This window comes from Heloderma suspectum, chromosome 11 (assembly GCF_057233095.1).
Source record: "Heloderma suspectum isolate Gila_16-S chromosome 11, 16-S_ref, whole genome shotgun sequence".
Taxonomy (NCBI): Eukaryota; Metazoa; Chordata; class Lepidosauria; order Squamata; family Helodermatidae; genus Heloderma; species Heloderma suspectum.
In genome coordinates, this window is record NC_139468.1 from 21,119,147 (window position 1) to 21,137,153 (window position 18,007).

An 18,007-nucleotide genomic window follows, 5' to 3' on the forward strand; every position below is an offset into this window, starting at 1 on the left:
GTTTTTTTCCTCCAATCTAAAAGGTTGAAGTGCCTCTCCTAAGGTTTTGTGACTGGCAGGAAGAACATTGAGCTACAATTTGGGATATTTGGCCCCACCCTGTTTTGCCTGGAATGAATGCATCTCCAAAATTTAATTTGGCCCTTGGGCTGAAAGAGGTCCGGCACCCGTGATGTCAGCAACAGAGACCTAGATGGATCAGTGAACAGACTTGGTACAAGGCAGCTTCCTGTGTTCTTGAACTTGGTAAGCCTGGCACTTTGTTAACAATTCCTTCATAGTTTTCTTTAAGTTGCTGAGCTGCCAAGATTTGGGTTTGTTTGTTTGTGTGTGTGTGTGTGTGTGTGTGTGTGTGTCTAAGTGCTTCCAACTGTCAAACTATCATTTGGAAAATGACACTTTTCCCTGTCTCCAGTTTTCCTAGCCATTCTCCCATCTTTCGATTTGTAGAAAGTGCAAGTAACATGCCTGTCATCTCAAAGACGTGGCAATAAGTTTATGCCAGCACCTGTGGCATTTGTAGTGTCACTTTGGTACTGCAGCAGTAAACTGACATCAAGCGTACTCTGGGAATTCTTTGCCATTCTCTTTTGTAAAGAGAGAGAGTGAGAGATTGCTTGACTGCATCAAGATACAGCAACCAAAAACAGACATATGAAGAACACCTATTTCATAGATGATAGAAAGATAGTCATTCTATATGTCATTATAGGATTATTATCTGATTGCTCTGAAGGAGTTCTGGATATGGACAAGAGTTGGGGGAGGGGAGAATGACTGCTTAAAACCCCTTAATAAGCAGTGGCTGAGCATGCCTGCCACATCTAGTATTAGGGTGTGGATGACCTTAAGGCACAGGTAGGTTCATGGACATATTAGCATGCTGTGGATTCTAGCAGGCTACTCAGATTGGTCCCTCTGCACTCTCAAATCGGAGATAGCAGCAGAGATGTGGGATGGCCTAGGTCCTTTTCTCCTTCTGGCACAAAGAAAAAAGAAAGAAAAGAAAAACGGGGGTGATGTCAGAGGTGGAGCTACACCACCAATGTGATGTCAGGGTTGGGGTGGCGGCACATCCATCCCCTGATGTCATCCAGCCTGCAGTGGGCCTGGTGGACGGGGGATCCCACCTTCCCACCCCTAAAGTCTGCAGTTCTGCACCCCTGCTGTGGACTAGCAGGGTTCATCTGAATGGCTGGACCCTCAGGGAAGATGGGGTAGAGTAAACTCTTAGTGTACAAAGGCCAATGTGGAGAGCAGCTTGAAGGGGTAGTGGACAAAACGTACAGCCAGATGGAGGAAAGGTCCATGAGCTGCAGCAAGCAAGAATCAAGTCTCCTGCTCGTGTATTGTTCCAGAAAGATCAATATAGACTTTGTATGACATCATAAGATGGTTACTTTTCCTTTTCACAAGCAGCCTTTCAAGTGTATTTCTCCATGGAGCAACAAACAATAACAAAGAAATTGTTACTTTCAATTTAGTTGAGTGCTCGCATGAAATACCAGCTATTTATCCCGATGATCCTTTAAGTAGCCTGTCTGATAGTACTAGCTGGCATGGGGAGGATTATGTGCTTTTGTGCAACCAGAGTTCAAGAAAGACAAGTGGCTACCCCTTGCCCATAATGCAGCAACAGACCCGGCCCCACGACCCATTTTTACCTTCTCCCACGGTGGCAAGGGTTAGGAGAAATGAACAGGAAGCTTGGACCAAGTCCCTAATGGCAGATTAAAGATTGGTCTTATTGCATCCAGGGGGAATTTGATATAATTGGCAATAAACAGGAAGAACAGCTCTGACGTTAGCAGATGAGGTGCGGACCTGCAACAACGGCAGCTTTCATCCACAGATTAGTAGGAATGTTGCATCAACTCCTTCATTGATCCCATTTAGAGTCTCTTTCACACACACACACACATACACACACGCACCAACTAACTGTTTCATGGAGTTTCTTTGACCCCCAAGGGCAGGGGAAGCAGACTGAATAATTACATTTCTTTCTTTGTTAAAATGTAATATCCCACACTTCGGTTCCATTATAACTCCATGGTGTCTCACACGTTACAAGATATAACAATAAAAACAGAATGCATTACAGTATAGTAAGTAAAAACAATAAACTACCCCACCCACCCCCAAAAAACCACCCAAGAGCAGTCAGCAGCATTAATAAATCTAAAGCAGATTAAGATAGTTAAATATTTTTTTTTTCCAATGGGACAATTTCTTTTTTAAAAAAGGCCATTGCTTGGTGCTGAAAAGACAAAAGAGCGCCTCAGAGGCAGGAGTCCATCACTGACAAGTTCCCCTGCAGGTGGTCTCAATACTTGGGCAGGTTTGTGCAAGAGCAGATGATCCTTTAGAGTAGACTAGGGATGGGAGGGAAGTAGAAAATGAAGTCCAGGCCATCTGGAGATCTACCTTCTGCCTACCCCTGTTTTAGATGAGATACCCATTCATGAACTGCAAGCTCAGTGCTTTCGGGCTATAAAGCTTGGCACTTAGTAGAAACAGTGTGGTGTAGTGATCAGCATGTCAGATTAAGACTGTGGAGACTTGGGTACAAATCCCACTCAGACATGAAGCTAACTGGGTAATCTGGTGCCAGTCACCATTTCTCAGCTTAACCTAAAATGGGAACCATAAGGCCAAAACAAACATTACTTTAGGGATGGCGGAGAATTTCTCCACGAATCTCTGGGAGGCCGAATGCCAACGCATTCGGCCCCCGAAATTGGTGGAGAAATGGTCCGCCACCCCCCCGCCACCCCCCCCCAGAATGGGACTTACCTTTGGCGAATGTCCCTGGCGCTGGCGGCTCCCGGCGGCGGTTCGGTGGCGGTTCGGCGGCAGTTCGGCGGCGGTGGCTGGTCTTCCGACCGGCTGCCGCCGCCGCCATTTCCAAGTACAAAAACAAACAAACAAACAAACAAACAAACATGATAGGCTACGTAAAGATTTATGTAGCCTATCATGGCTAGATTTTCAAAAAACACCGTGATAGGCTACGTAAATCCTTACATAGCCTATCACGGCTGACTTTGGGGGGGGGGAAGCGTGTACGCAAATGGCGGCGCCAATGGGCGCCGCCATTTGCGTTCCTTATTTGGGCATGTGTAGTCTACGTAAACATTTACGTAGACTACGGCGAAAATAAGGGCAGCGCTATTTGCGTTGCCCTTATTTTCGCCATAGTCTACGTAAATGTTTACGTAGACTACACGTGCCCAAATAAGGAATGCAAATGGCGGCGCCCATGGGCGCCACCATTTGCGTATGCGCTTTTTTTTCCTCCCCCCAAAGTCAGCCATGATAGGCTACGTAAGGATTTACATAGCCTATCACGGCTGACTGCAGGGACGCAAGCGGCGGCGGCTACGGCCACCGCCATTTGCGTCCCGGCTGGCCAGGAGGATTCGCGGCCGGAGGGATGGGGCACCTCCCCCCCGGCCAGAATTTCGGCCGGAGGGACGGGGCGCCTCCCCCCTGGCCAGAATTTCGGCGGGGAGGAACGGAGCGCCTCCCCCCCACCGCGAAGCAAGCTGCAGGACCAGGTAAGTGACTTTCGTCCATCCCTACATTACTTTGATCTATCAGCGACACCTTTTTTTTTCATTTGCACTCTAGAGTAGACAGAGGTGGCCTGACCTAGAACTTAAAAGCCTCCATACCCCCCATTCTAAGGCTCCAATCCAGATCAAGGAGCCCTGTACCTAAAAATGAACGTGAGACATAGCTGCTAGAAACAGATTTAAAGTAATATTTGTTTTGGTCCTTCATAACCATTTATGGCTCTTCAGCCCTTAGTGCGTCAGCATCCCCTCCATTATTAGAAGAGCTAATCACACTTCCATGTACTACCAAAGCTGAAGTAAGACTAGATACCACGCTTGATATGGACATTGTTAGAGATAAATGTTGCAAGGAATTGAACTGCTGTATACACAAACATGCACAAGCTGCCCTCTCTTCAATACATTTTATTTCTCTTTATTTGAAATTAGAATTGATACAACAGGAACTGCTATTCCAAGCATCTGAGATATCCCTCCATCTCTTCAAAAGAAACGTGGCTCCCTCTGCCAAGTGGGCTTGAGGTGGGCATGTCCCATGGTGGCTTCTTTCTGGGCTGAGGTCAGTTTGGTTCTGGAAACTGCCCTGAATGTACTGATGTTCATGTAATTCTGAATTACCTTCCTGTATTGTGGGACCTATCCAATGGACAACATAAATGGATCCTGAGAGCTCTTACTGTAGCGAAAATACTTATTCTCTGACACTGGAAGGATTAATCTCCTCTGGAAATAGTTGAATGGGACTTAAAGCTCTATGTGTGAGCATGTCGCATGTTGTAGACAACAGCTCCCAGACATGTATCTAGATATCTGGTCTCCATCTAGGGATATTATATGCTTTAAAAGGCCTCTTCCAGAATGGGATCTGTTCAATTATCTTTTGGTTCAGTCCACACATTATCACTGTGAGTAATTGGTTACTTAGTAACTGTCATACTCTATTAAAGTATAAAGAAAAGGAGGGGGAACAGAACCACATATGCCACCATGAACTCATTCAAGGAAGGGTGTAAATAAAGCATAGATAGATAGATAGATAGATAGATAGATAGATAGATAGATAGATAGATAGATGCATATGCCCAATTAAAAAACCTGGAATTAGAGCCGTAATGAGTGACAATCCCAAGATGAAGCGCAGATTGCCCCAGCCTCTCCCAGAACATAGTTCAAGAGAACTTAAGAGTCTTAATGGGACCTATGGGAAGTACTCAATAAGGGATATGTCCCTGTTGCCGTGACAGAAAATCATCTGCCTTTCTTCCCTGTCAATAAGAGCTTGGGGCGCTTTAAATTATTATGTTGTTGTTATTGTTCAGCCTACCCCAACATGGTGCCCTCCAGATGTTTTGGTCTACAACTCCGGATATTCCTGGCCATTGGCCATGCTGGGTGGGGCTCATGGGAGTTAGAGCGCAAAACATCTGGATGGCACAAGTTGGGGAAGCCTGTTGTTGTGATCCTTGTTGTTGTTATTATATTTGTTTATTTGCAGATCCGTCTATTGACCGCTAATCACTTGCTTTATTTGTTTATTTGCAAATCTATCTAAAGCCTTAAAAAAAAAAAAAGGCAGAGGATTCTAATCTAAACAATATAAACTTAGAAAACCAGCTCTGAATCCCCTGAAAACAAACACTTGAAGAATTTTTTTAAATGGTTGTTTTTGAAAAGTGGAGGACGAAGAACAAAGGCAGAGAGAGAGAGAGAGTTCGCACAACATGACAGCCTATCATGGGTTAATTAACCCTCATAGAACTGTGGCGCATGCTGGCCACCATTATTGAATATGCAATCCCAAACTGGGGCTTGCCGTGTCATGCGAACTCGGCCAGCAAGGGTTATTTGAGGGCTAAACAACCTCACATAACCCTAATACAGACTGTGGGTTATGCAGGGGTTGTTTAAACTTCAAATAACCCCCCACCGACTGGGTTCACATGACACGACAAGCCACAGCAATCCCCGGTTGGGGGTTGCTTATTCAATAACGGTGGCCAGCACGCACTGCAGTTCCTGGAGTGTAAATTAACCCACGATGGGCTGTTGTGTCACACAAAGCAAGTTAGAGGGAGATAGAAGTCCACGGTGTGGAACCTTGCACAGAAAAGTCTGTTAACATAAAACTGGGACCCCCAGGCAGTAAGTGGCATGTGGCCTGAGACTTTGTGGTCCTCTTCTCTAGCATTTTGCTTTCTAAGTAGATTGGAACCCGGTTAATTTAACAAATCAGCAAAGATGAAGGGACATTTTCCTAGAATTAGTTTTCTTCCTTTCTCACAGTACCCACTAAATGTCTGCTTCACCTGTTGGCATCATGTAACATGTCAGACCCACGAGGGGCCAAGGAAACCAAGCTGTCTCTGATTATAGTGATTGAGGGTTACCAATCCAAGCTAAACTAATATTATCTGATAAGGATTGATATTTACCAGTAGCTCCACTCGTGGATTGTAAATTAGTCTCTAAATACCAGTTTGAATGCTAATTTTTAGCCCTAATTATATGCAGCCTTAATAATTACATCCTATTTCATTGTTATAATTACCATAGTTCATGGCAAGACTGTTCATGTGCATTTTGCAAGTGTGACTCCAAAGCCGTTAGTGTGATAAACAAGTATTAAAGCTACACGGTAATTAGTTACATACCAATTTACATTTGAATTGTGTACACTTGGGGAGAAAATTGTGTGAAGAGATTTCAGCTGCAGTGAAATCCACTGGAACAGAAGACACGTTTTATAGAGGCAAAAGAAAGGGGGAAAGGGGAATAGTTTTGCCAAAGATCTGAAAGTGCAACAAATTGTTCAGCTATAAAGTCGTGAGTGCTTTGGCAAAGAAACCAAGATAGATACTGCTTTTGGACATCAGATTTCAAACACTCTATGTTAGCAGTGGGTGTGATCTGGTCAAAAGCAGCCTTTAGTTGGATCATGCCCATTTTGGGGGTGGTAGTCAATTATCTGTTTGTTTATTTGATTTCTTTATTTGATTTATATCCTGATTTTCAACAACAACAGAACGGCTCTCAAGGCAACTAACAATAGTTAGACCAAGTTTAAAAGGCACAATTAAAAACACAATAATAAAAGTACCCAACCCAGTCCTATTCAGTCCATTGTGCAGTTAGGTAGTTTTAGACTCTGCATTAATGGCCTTCTGGTGGTGTGTTGAACCTCTTTCAGCCAGAGGGTCAAATTCAATTTCAGAGAAACTCTCAGGGGCCACATTCCAGTGTGGGTGGGGCAAAAGAGGGTAGGGCCAAAAATACCAGTATATTGTAGCTTAACGTTCTTACTGCCAGTAACAGAGGGAGCAATCCTAGGGCCACTAGACACTGTCTAGCAGGCCATAGGATATGCTCCTTTCTGGGAACTGACCTCGGAGCCCGCACTCCGAGGTTGGTTCCTGGAAATCTGACCTCCCCCCTTGTCCACGCTGCCTCGGAGGCAGTGCAGAGAAGCCCCATCCTCTGTGCTCAGAAGAGAAGCATGGAGCGACTGAAAAGGGGCGGGGCTGGGAGGCGTTCCGGGACGGAGAGAGCGGAGTTGCGTGTCCGACACATCCAACATGTCATATGGCAGCTTCCTCTCCCGGTCAGGGCCCCCCCCCGCTGCTACGCAGCCTAAAACAGCTGTAGGGATGTACGAAAGTCACTTACTTTGAACGAAATTTGATTCGCGGTGGGGGGGAGGCGCTCCATCCCTCCCCCCCAAAATTCTGGCTGGGGGGGAGGTGCTCCGTCCCTCCCCCCAAAAATTCTGGCCGGAGGGGGAGGCGCTCCGTCCCTCCACCCCCGAATCCTGGCCGGCCGGGCCGCAAATGGCGGCGGCCATAGCCGCCGCCATTTGCATCCCTGCAGTCAGCCATGATAGGCTACGTAAATGTTTACGTAGCCTATCACGGCTGAGTAAAAAAAAAACACACGTGTACGCAAATGGTGGTGCCCAGGGGCACCGCCATTTGCATTCCTTATTTTGGCACGTCTAGTCTACGTAAACATTTACGTAGACTACGGCGAAAATAAGGGGACACAAATAGCGTAGACACTACACTATTTGCGTTCCCCTTATTTTCGCCGTAGTCTACGTAAATGTTTACGTAGACTAGACATGCCAAAATAAGGAACGCAAATGGCAGCGCCCATGGGCACCGCCATTTGCATATGCGCAGTTTTTGTTTTTGTTTTTACTCAGCCATGATAGGCTATGTAAACATTTACGTAGCCTATCACTTTTTGGGTTGTTTTTTTTTTTACTGGAAATGGCAGCGGCGGCAGCCAGTCGGAAGACCAGCCGCCGCAGCCGCCGCCGCCGCCAGGAGGATTCGCCCAAGGCAAGTCCCGTCCTGGGGGGGTGGGGGGCAGACCATTTTGCCACCAATTTTGGGGGAATCTCCCCGAGATTCGTGGCGAAATTCTCTGACATCCCTAAACAGCTGTCTAGTGAAAAATAGCAAGGCAGGAGAGGCATGGAGGGAATGATCCCCCTGTGTCCCTACTGCCTTGCTTTGGATAGGCGGTCGCCTCTGAGGTTGGAGGCATCCGCCTATCTAGTTAGGATTGCACCCTAAGTCTTAGGAGGGGTATGTATTTCAGTCTTTTAGAATGGGGTGGGGGAGAAAAACTGCACAAAATCCAGGGAACCACCAAAGGATTCATGCTCAGGGGGAAAGGGGTGGGACCAGGAGAAGGGGCAGGGCCAAGGATTGGGAACCCAGAAGGGCCAGATTTGCTCCCCATTCCTCCACCCCCAGGCCTAAGGTTCCCCACCTGTGCCTTCTAGCCTGCCCCCTTTTTAGAATACTTCACTTGCTTCAAAATGTGATGACCCAGCCCTGCTGCCTTTCTGAGCCCTCCTGTCTGTTCTGCTGAGCAGGACCCAGAGTCCTGCCCGGATGGCACCACTGATGATAGTTGCTGCCAGTTCTTTTCTGTGAAATTAATAAAGTAGGCTGTATTCCTGGCTATATCTAGAAGCTTCAGTGTAATTTTATCCACACAGAATATTTTAGGGGGTACATTATTCCCTACTGCTCATTTCCAACCTCTGATAATTTACCTTACTAACACATTACGGGATCAGCCCTATAGGATCTGCCCTGGGTAAGGCTTCGAATTCGGATGCTTGTACATATCCAGTGCAGAGAGGGAGGCGCATCACACCTCCCACTCTGCATTTAAGCTTGAAGGTGCCTTGCCCAGGGGGGCTCAAAAACCCTGGAATCGGCACCATGGGTGACTTTAGTCCTTTCTATCTATCTAAAATTATTTCTAGGCCACCTTTAAGGGTGGAACCCTCTCAAGGTGACTTTCTTTCCCTACAGTTGGAGCCACCATCAGCCTTTGGATGGCTGCACTTCTAAGTGCCCTACCCAGTAGCTGCTGTTATTCCTATCTTCACCTACTTTGTCTCACAAGCAGACGTGACTCATCCCAAAGACCAATGGCATGATGTGTCTGTTAGCCGTCTGAGATGCTGAGTCCGTGCTGATAGATAGGAGAGCAATGATGCCCAGTGTATCGGCAGACCCAGAAATTTCTCGCAACCACTTTGTATTGTCATGATTGTGTCACAGCTCCACCCTTGTGGTGACTTGGTGTTGGCTGTAACCTAATGTCAGTGACCTAGAAGCGAATACTGGAACTCTGTATTCTAGCCTTCTCCAACCTGGTGGCCTCCAGGTGTGTTAGACTACAGCTCCCATTATCCCCAGCCAGAACAGTCAGTGGCTGGAGATTATGGGAATCATGCTCCGACACATCTGGAGGATGCCAGTTGGGGAAAGATGCTGTATCCAAACTGTGGACATGCAGAAGGTCCAAGAAGAATGGACTTATGTAGTGACCCTTACCTGAAAGCAAGAGCTAATGTCCTCTCAAAGCTTTGCCCCAGTAAACTACACATATATTCTTCCTCTCTGCAAAAACAACACTGAGCACATGTACAGTTCTTGCAGAGCAATCTTATACATGTTTACTCCCAGTGAAGTGGGTATATGATTGCATTCTTAATGGCTCAGTCACAGCACATCCCAATATCAGTGCCACTGGAGATTCTTTGCAATGGAGGTGCACTGGAGATTTGGATCATGCTCATTAAGTGAAAACTAGTCCCATTGCTTTCAGTATTAATGGCACTTGTCTTCACACAAAGAGCATAATCCAAGGCTCTAATGCACGTAGGAACCCCCCATTCCAGGAATGTCCATTGCATGTCCAAAACTTTGTCTAACATATAAGAAAATAGGATAAGAAGTATATCAGAGTCTTCCCATGTCCACACCATAATTCATACCTGGTACCTTCCAGGTATTTTTTGACTACAACTGTCATCTTCCTCAGCCAGCCTAACCAATGGTCAGGAATGATGGGAGCTGTGATCCAAATCATCTGAAGGGCCATGGGGAGACTGCCATTGTTGCAGACTTATTTATTTAGCATGGCTGTATCCAATTACTCTCCAGCCCACCTTTTATTTAGTCCAAGCAACCAAATTAAAAAGAGACAGGTTCAACTTTTCTCATTTATCACTAAGGTGAGAGAGCCTATTGTTAAGCCTTTCTGAGATAAGCAACCATTTAATATCCTGTTTCTTCTAATTCTCTTAAAATATTTGTTCTTAAGAGTTGTCAGAAAGGGGAAGTTAAGAGTTACAATGAGGAACAACTTCCAGGATAATGCAAAGATAAGGCTTAAATAGCTTGACAATATCCCCTTTAATCTGCTCACTATTTACATAATGCTGGCCTATTATGTCTAGAAGGATTTAAGGAGCTTTCCTCCACGTGTTACTGATGGTTTATCATGTCAGTAGGGACTATATACATTTGTGTTACAAGCAGGTCCTGCACTCAACTTGTTCCCACACACATACACACACACTCAAAATAAAGTCATCTTCATACTTGCAAATAGTAGATGATGAAGCTTAAGAAAGCTTGTTTATTATATTGTTCCTCATTTTAAAAAATCGTGTGTTTTATATAGTTTTATGGCCCTTTGGCTCAAACAGTAAAATTTTGTGCTGCATATAGCAAAGCCTTCCCCAACCTGGGGCCCTCCAGATGTATTGGACTACAAACCCCATAGCATGCTGCTTGGAGATGATGGGGTTTGTTGCCTGTCACATCTGGAGGGCCCCAAGTTGGGGAAGGCTGGTCTTAGTATCCCCTCATATGAGCTCTTGCCCATTCAGGTCAAGAACAGAAGCTTCGGTCCAATGCATACCCCTTTCAAAGCGTCAAGAGCAAAGGTTGGGAGCAGGGTCTTTACAATGGTGGCTCCAACTCTGATTCCATTTTGAAGGAATCTTCAACCTTTGGAATCGACTCCCACAAAGTAGTTATGGCTGCTGAGCCACACCTTCTCCCCAAACGAACAATTCATGCTCCAGTAACTTTAGGAACATAGCAGCAAGCTGCCATATACTGAGTCAGTCCGTTGGTCCATCTAGCCCAGCTTTGTTGATGCTGGCTGGCAGCAGCTCTCCAGCATTTGAGACAGGGATATTTCCAGCCCTACCTGGAGATATCAGGGATTAAACTTAAAGGACTTAAAAAAAAAAAAAGAATAAAAAGATCAGTAGGTGGTTCATCGCTTACTGGCAGGTTCTTGCACAGTGGATAAAATCCATTGTAAGGCTGGTGGCTCTGATGTCAGTGGGGCAGTGAATCTGCTCCAGATTTCATTCAGAATCAGTGAGACCTCTGAAGTTCTGAACTTTAGAGTTCTGACTGGTTCTGAATGAAATCCGGAGTGGATTCACCACCCCACTGACATCAGAGCCACCAGCCTCCACTGAGTCCTACTTAGAGTAGGCTCCTTGAAATGAATGGGACTTAGGTTAGTCGTTTTGCGAACTTTTCACAGACCTTCCCTCCACACTGTCATATTGCTTCTTATCAGCTCTTACCTCTGGTCTGCAATTTGATTCCAGTACCAAGCCAGTGAGTTTCTTCATCGGGCAGCCAGATTTGGACACCCGCATCCTTCACATCGCTGCTTCACTGTGTCCTTCTGCTTCTAAAGAGCCAAGAGCTTCTGATGTCAGAAAACAAGTCTGGTGAATGTCAGCTGTACAGAAGGCTGCAGTGATGTAGTCTTCAATCTGTCACCACCCGAAAACATCAGAGTGAAATAGCCAAAGGCCAGCGTGCCAAAAACGGCCCATTCCCATGGCTGGAAAACTCTGCTGGCAGTCATTGAAGAGAATGTACTGTGGGCAAACCCTTTAAGTTGCTCCCCCGCCCTCATCACATCAGTTATAAACTCTCCAAGCAAACCTCCCACTGAAATAAAAAGGAGTTTTTGTCTCCGTGCGGCTATTTTACAGAAAGGAGCCACAAATATTTCTTGCAAGTAAATATGAGATTCTAACCAGGTCTATGAAAGGATAAACCAAACCCCTTTTGAGGCCAGGTCACAAGTTCACTTTTACAACTTCGAGGAGTTGGTGGATGACCACGGGGAATAATATCAAAACCTGGGGGATGCGGCGCTGCTCCTATTGAAGCCTGCGGCAAAACTCCTTGTGATTTCACCATAGCAGGACTGAAGTCTTCTACTTTATACAGAAAACCAGCTTTTGCAGTGATACGTTTTTAAAATGAAATTCTGTTTTCCCCCCAAGCTCAAGTAATAAAGCTCAGAGAAACATTTTTTCCCCCTATTTTCCACGTGGTGCAAGTTTTTATGCCATTCTATCCCTTCAATGATTCATGTTCCAGCAGAGAAATTAATAAATCATAGCCAATTCTTGGCATTTATTTCTAAGATTGAATTCGTGTGTGTGTGTGTGAGAGAGAGAGAGAAAGAGAGAGAGAGAGAGAGAGAGAGATTACTCCTTTTTTAATGGAAGACATCGCTTCTAGGACTCAAAGCCATTGCAGATTCCTCCCCCACCGCACCTCCTCCCACCTCACTTCCCCCTTACATTATTTCATGGTGTGCTAGCTTGTCCATCAATGGACTGTCATTACCCTGCCAATCCTAGTGCACCGAAGGACTTTCATTCAAAGTAAGAATGAGGAATGAAAGCTGGTGTGCCTGTGCTGTGCGATTTGATTGAGTCCGTACACCTCCGATCTGCTTTTTAAATATGGGGGGCGGGGGCGGGATTGGAGAGTAGTTGTGGGCTGTGTGCGCACCCAGAGTAAAGAAAAGAAGGAAGGAGAAAAAGGAAGAGAGAGAAACATTATCTGAAAAGGAAGCCGAGGCACAGAGAAACAGAGAGAGAAGAAAGTACCTGAAGGGAATCCGACGCACAGAGAGAAAAAAAATCTCATTCTTTCTTTTCTCTGTGCTTCAGCTTCCCTTCAGCTGAAGCATCCCTTCAGATGCCCGCCTTTCTGTGTCTCTTTCTCTCTGCTATCATCCCGTTTTTTCGAAGGGAGGAAGGAAGGAAGGAAGGAAGGGCACTGAACTTCCTCAACTTTCCTGGAGGCTGGTGCGCGCCCAGAGTCCGCTGGCAGCTATTGTTTGGCCTCGGGACGTCTGAAAGGAGGCTGGAATAACCAGAGGGGGGGGAGGCGGGGGGAGAGGCGGCGCGCCCGCGGGCCCGCCGCGTAAGCTTTGCCAGCGGAACGGAGGGGTCTGGAGTTGCAGGAGCGGCGAGGAGGAGGAGGCCACCGAAGGGTCAGAGAGGGAGAGCCTCGAAGCGGCCGCCGCCGCCAGGGCAGGCGAGCTGCCCAAATCGGCGGGCCTTCCCCGAGCCTGCCGGGGGTGGGACCCTGGGCTCCCCCGCCGCCTGATGGTTGGGAGGGCGGCGGCGGCGGCGGCGGCGGCAGCAACCTCCCCCTTTTCGCTCGCTCCGCCGGAGTGGCTGGAGATGGATCGTATTACACCATTTGCCTCGCTCGGGTTTGTTTTGCTCGCGGCGCGCCCCGGCGCTGCCTCCGCCGCTGCGGCCGCGCGGTTCTGCAGGGGGAGGCTTACGAGGAGGTGAGCCGAGGAGGAGGAGGTCGTGGAAAGGCACCGAGCCGGCCATCGGATCTTGCTCTCGCTTTGATTTTTGTCTGCCGCCGCTGCTTTTGCTTTTTCTTGTTCTTTTCATCCCTCGGCGTCGCTCGCTCCGGTTCCCAGCTGGACCCCCCCCACCCCGCCACCCCCCCCCCCATCCGGACTGGCGCTTCACGAGGTAAGGGGAGCATCGTTTCAACACGCCCCGATTGGAAAGCGGGTTTCTGGGCTGGTTGGTTTTTTGCCCCGGCACCGTCCGAGCTGCAGCGACGAGCGTCCGCACCTGAGGGCTCGCTGGTCATTGTCTGACATCGTCCGCGCAGGAGAGTCGATCAGTTCGCCACGCGCGTCGGCCGGGGTGCTCGTCGGTGGCGTGTGGCGGCGGCGCGGGGTGGATGGGGGCAGTTAAAGGCAGGATGAGTCCCGAGGCCCAACGAGGTTTGATAGGCTGCGATCCTGTCACCCTTGCCTGGGAGTAAGGCCCACAGAACTCAAGCCGGGCTTACTTCTGAGTCGACGTGCCGTCGAGGATCGAGCTGGTCTTTGGAGTCCTGGGTTGCAGGCGCTGCATCAAGCGGGGGGGGGACCGGGGGGGAGAAAAGGGCTCGGGATACGGTCGAGATCCTTCGAAAAGTTGCGCGCCTCTTCGCCGTCCTCCTCTGCGGGCGTGCCGTGGGGATTTTCTTTGCCCCTTGGGGGACCTGGACGGAGGTCGCCTTCTCTCCAGACCGCGAGGAAGCGAGAAATGACAAAAGAACGAGGGAGAGAAAGCAGCCGAGTTCGGAGTCGGGGTGTCCACGTTTGCAAGAGGTGGGCGAGGGCTGGGACGAGGGGTCTGTGGGGATGGGGACGGGGAGATGCTCTACCGCGAGGCCAGCTGAGGAGGAGAAAAGGCGGGGAGGGCCGAGGGCCCTGCGGACGGCTGGGGAGGTTTGGTGGGATGACGATGTTGGTGTGCGAAGAGAGCGAGCGCGAATGTGTCGGGTATTTTCGCCCATAGCAGCGCAGACAGCTAGAGGAGGAAGGTTGGGAGTCGGGCAGGGAACGTCGGAAATGGCAGCGAGACCCAGCAGCAGACACCTGACGACAGCCCCCAGTATCGGCAGCAGGGAAACCTTCTGTGGCCCGCAGAGCAGCTCGAGAGTCGTGGATCGGCTGGAAAGTGCTCAAACAAGAGGCGCGGGAGCTCACGATCCGCCCAGCGAGCCGGTCCTGCTTCCCCACCCACCCCTCACCCTGGCCCATCGGAGAGCCTTAAGATTACCCAGCAGATTAGGAGAGCAGGGAGAGAAGGTGGACACTGAACCAATAATGCTGAGAAGTCCCTAGTTGTCCTCGATCCAGGGGTTTTGCGCTGCTGGCCCTGCAAATCACGTCGCCCGAACACAGCCCTGACAAGACCTGAGCGGGGTGATGGCTCACCCGTGTTGCATCTTCAGTCTTCTCCTGCATCCAAGCATCCTTCAGGCTGACGGACTGACAATCTGCGGGGGGGGGGGGGGCGGGGAGCCATAGTGCCATTCTCTCCATCCCATCATATTTCTGTATCAAGCCAAACCCGAACGGGCACCAACTGCTCTCGCAAATGTCCAGACAGCCCCCTCCCAGCAGTTTCCCCTGAAAAGAAAGGCTCCCCCTGTGTTCTTTCTCTGCTTTTTTTTTGGGGGGGGGGGGATGGGACATACTCCGGCTTCCTTTTTCTTTCTCCCCGTCTAGAGAAAGGACATTTGGGGCTGAGGCGGGGGAGTGTACCCCAAGTAATGAGCAGGCCTTGAGATGGGGTGGCTGGGGAGGGGGGAGGTAAAGGGGGTGGTTTTTTAAACTCCAAGCGCTCTGGCTTCTTGACATGTTGCCTGCAAGGGTCATGGGGATCCCCGGATCGCTGAGCTTGCAAGGGGGTTCTTCTCCCTTCCTCTGTAGACTTTAGCCCTGTTCACAGCTGGGAACTTTCTCTGCTGGGGTGTGTGGGGGTGAGAAGAACAACAACAAAACCAGCAGCTTGAGCTTCTGTCTCTTGGGCTGGTCGCACCTCACACACACACACACCCAGATATTTTGGGCGGAGGGACCTCTCCCAGTTGTGGAGTAGTGCAAGTTGCTTGGTGGAGCAGTTTTATTTATTTGTTTGTTTGTTTATTGCATTCATATCCCACCTTTTTTTCCTCCAAGGAACTCAAGGCGGCGTACATAATCCTCCTCTCCATTTTATCCTCACAACAACAACCCTGTGAGGTGGGTTGGGCTGAGAGTCTGTGACTGGCCCGAAGTCACCCAGTGAGCTTCCATGGCTGAGTGGGGACTAGGACCCAGATCTGTGGACTCCTAGTCCTGTTTCTGTGTGTGTGTGTGTGTGTGTGTGTGTGTGTCTCCTACCAGTAGAGGCTGGTGGCTCTGATGTCAGCGGGGTAGTGAATGCGCTCTGGGTTTCCATCAGAACCAGTCAGAACACTAAAGGAGCTCTCCAAGGTGCTTCACTCCTTTAATAGCTCCTTTTGAGTTTTGACTGAAACCCGGAGCAGAATCACTGCTCCACTGACATTGGAACCACCCTCCTCCACTGTCTCTTACCCTCTCCACCCCACCCGCTAAGTGCTAACTAAACTCTGAATGATTTAGTGGCTAGCCTGGGAGGAACCAGGCGGCTGCTCCCAGTCCTTCGCAGTAGCCAAGCTTTCGGAGATAGAGGGAGCTCTATTTCAAGCTACCCATCAATTATGGATGGAAACAAATAAGAAAGTCAATTCTGAATTAGCTCCGCACAGTGGCAGGGGCTGCCTTTTTTCACCCTTTCATCTTTGCCTCCTGATGAAAGCAAGGTTTTGTTGAAATGCAAAGGAGTGAAACTTTTTTTTTCTCTCCCCCACCTTTTTGCTTTATGGATTCCAGAGTGGCGAAAACTTGATACAGCTGCTTTCACAGAGCAATTAGGAAAGGTTTAAAGAAGCTTCTCTCCCTCCCCCCTCAAAACACCACCCTAATCCACCCCCTTCCTAATTTATAAATCTTGGATAGAAATGCTAGTTCCTCCAGCTGTTCCCAGATAGTGTTTTCCTGCGTTAAAAGGAGCTTATTTCTGGAAAGCAGAAGTGAAGGGATAAAACATACAGAACAAGGCACCTAGGTAAGCCCTCCTGGCCACAGTGCATTGAGGGACTTACTTCTGAGTAAACAGGTGTCCGATTGGGTTACAGAGCACAGTACTAAGTCACAATGCTGCATTTCTGGTGGCCATCCTGTTTAGCTGCATAAATAGCTTAGTCCAAGACCAGCTAACGGACATTTCTCGATCCCCCAATTGTCTAATGTGGTTGATAAAACTGTATTTGCTACACTTCCATTTCTGTTGAGCCAGTATTAGGTGTCTGTTCTGATACGCGCACACTCCACAAAAGACACCAGAGTACTGAGGGAGGGATAGCGGGATGTGACCCAGAGCAGAAAAGGAGATATGTATTTTTATTTACTTTTGCATACATCAGCGGTAATGTGATTGACTGTGACGGTCTGTGTGCGTGTGTGTAATACATATATTTACAATGCAATTAAGACTGCCGTTTCCATGTACTGTGTAATCAGAACTGCCAGCTTAAATAGATACATCCAATATTCCACGAGTAGCCACAGCAAATGCTAGGATTCCAAAATGACTCATGTTGAATGGCTATAAACATTGCCTTTAGCTATCTTCAGGAGACCAGTATATTGTATATAGGCTTTGCTAATTTGAGATCTGCATTGAAAGTTCTTACAGAGCAATCTTATTCATGTTTACTCAGAAGTAAGTCTCACTTCACTGGGGGGCTACTCTTAGGTAAGCCTTAGGCAATCCGAGTTACTTCAGAGAAAAACCCAACTTAACTCACCTGCCTTACTTCTGCATAGGCATCGTATAGAACTGCACCGTTAGCACTAAAAAGGAAAGTACTGGTGATGTTCACTTTTAAGGCGATGTTGCTTTGGGATTGCTCTCAAACCTATGGAATGATTTTGTTTTAAACCTTCTGAAAACATTTTCAGAAACAGTCTCTTGGAGATGGTTTCTTTGCTGTATGTAGGAAAGGAAGATCTTCCCTGAACCGCTGTAATTTTACTTTTGTTGTGAAAGAGAGTTGGCTGTTTTCAGTCATGCCAGGGGGAGTTTAAAAAGCTCAACACCATGTAGTATTATGTATCTGGTTCAGTAAATGAAGCAGTACATAACCATGCTTAATGTGGCGAGTGAGAGGCATATTCTGTTCTGCTGGCAGATATTGTATAAACATTTATTCTGGCTCAAATAAATAGAAATTTCCAGATGAGTTCCGTGATTCTTTTTTTCCTTGTCTAACATAAACTTTAAATACATTTTATAGTATGTAAGAGAAAGCTCAGCTGCTGCTTTTTTTTCATAGGGAAGAGAGTTGCTGCATTTGCAATCCATCAACTTGTAGAAATTTAAATTTATGTTCAAAAGGACAGCCAAAAAG

The 18,007-nt window shown here is 47.8% G+C and overlaps 1 protein-coding gene across 1 annotated transcript in view; it reads left to right on the forward strand.

The window, feature by feature from the left end:
* Positions 1-13,189: 13,189 nt before the first annotated feature.
* SEMA6D (semaphorin 6D) overlaps positions 13,190-18,007 on the forward strand; it is a 103,750-nt gene continuing 98,932 nt past the window's right edge. The window contains exon 1 of the mRNA XM_084817107.1: positions 13,190-13,719. The gene's annotated coding sequence lies outside the window, so the exon portion shown is untranslated. The remainder of the gene's footprint in view (positions 13,720-18,007) is intronic.